The sequence below is a fragment of the Ornithorhynchus anatinus genome, chromosome 1, assembly GCF_004115215.2.
Source record: "Ornithorhynchus anatinus isolate Pmale09 chromosome 1, mOrnAna1.pri.v4, whole genome shotgun sequence".
Classification (NCBI taxonomy): Eukaryota; Metazoa; Chordata; class Mammalia; order Monotremata; family Ornithorhynchidae; genus Ornithorhynchus; species Ornithorhynchus anatinus.
Window position 1 is genome coordinate 118,444,272 of NC_041728.1, and position 621 is coordinate 118,444,892.

General features: G+C 47.7%; 1 non-coding gene across 1 annotated transcript; it reads right to left on the bottom strand.

Moving 5' to 3' along the window:
• Window positions 1-222: 222 nt before the first annotated feature.
• On the bottom strand, window positions 223-360 carry LOC114815615. Its single transcript, XR_003763412.1, has one exon. It is a non-coding gene; the product is annotated as a small nucleolar RNA SNORA7 (small nucleolar RNA).
• Between the last annotated feature and the right edge of the window lie 261 nt (window positions 361-621).

Genomic DNA, 621 nt, shown 5'->3' on the forward strand with positions numbered 1-621 from the left:
GGAAAGCCTCCTAAAGGCAGTGCGTTCTCAGTAGGGCTTTGAAGAAGGGAAGAGAGTTAAAATGTCCCACCTCTATTTGCAATCATTCTCATAGTATAACCATAGAGTTTTCTTGGTGAAAATAGGGTAGTGGTTTACCACTGCTTTCTTCTGTACAGTGAGCTTGAGTCCCTACCCTCGACTCTCTCCCATGCTTCTGCTGCCCAACACAGGCGAGTTTTGACTTGTAGCAGATTGCCTTCCACTCACTAGCCACTGGCCATGCTAGGAATGGAATGAGTATGCCTCTGCTTGACTCTCCTTCCCATAGCCAAGAATGGTAGAGTACCGGAAACTCTCCAGGTACAATCCTAAGAGGGGGAGTGCTGGTAGGTATGAGATAATCACTTTGGACACAGTTCCTATCCCATATAGGGCTCACCGTCTTAATCTCCATTTTACAGACAAGGTCACTGAGACACAGAGAAGTGAAGTAACTTGCCCAAGGCCACACATCAGACAAGTATGGCAAACAGCAGACAAGTATCAGAGCTGAAACTAGAACCCAGGTCCTTCTGACTCCCAAGCCCATGCTCTTTCCACTAAGCCACGCTGCTTCTCCTATGCCTTGCTGTTCCTCAC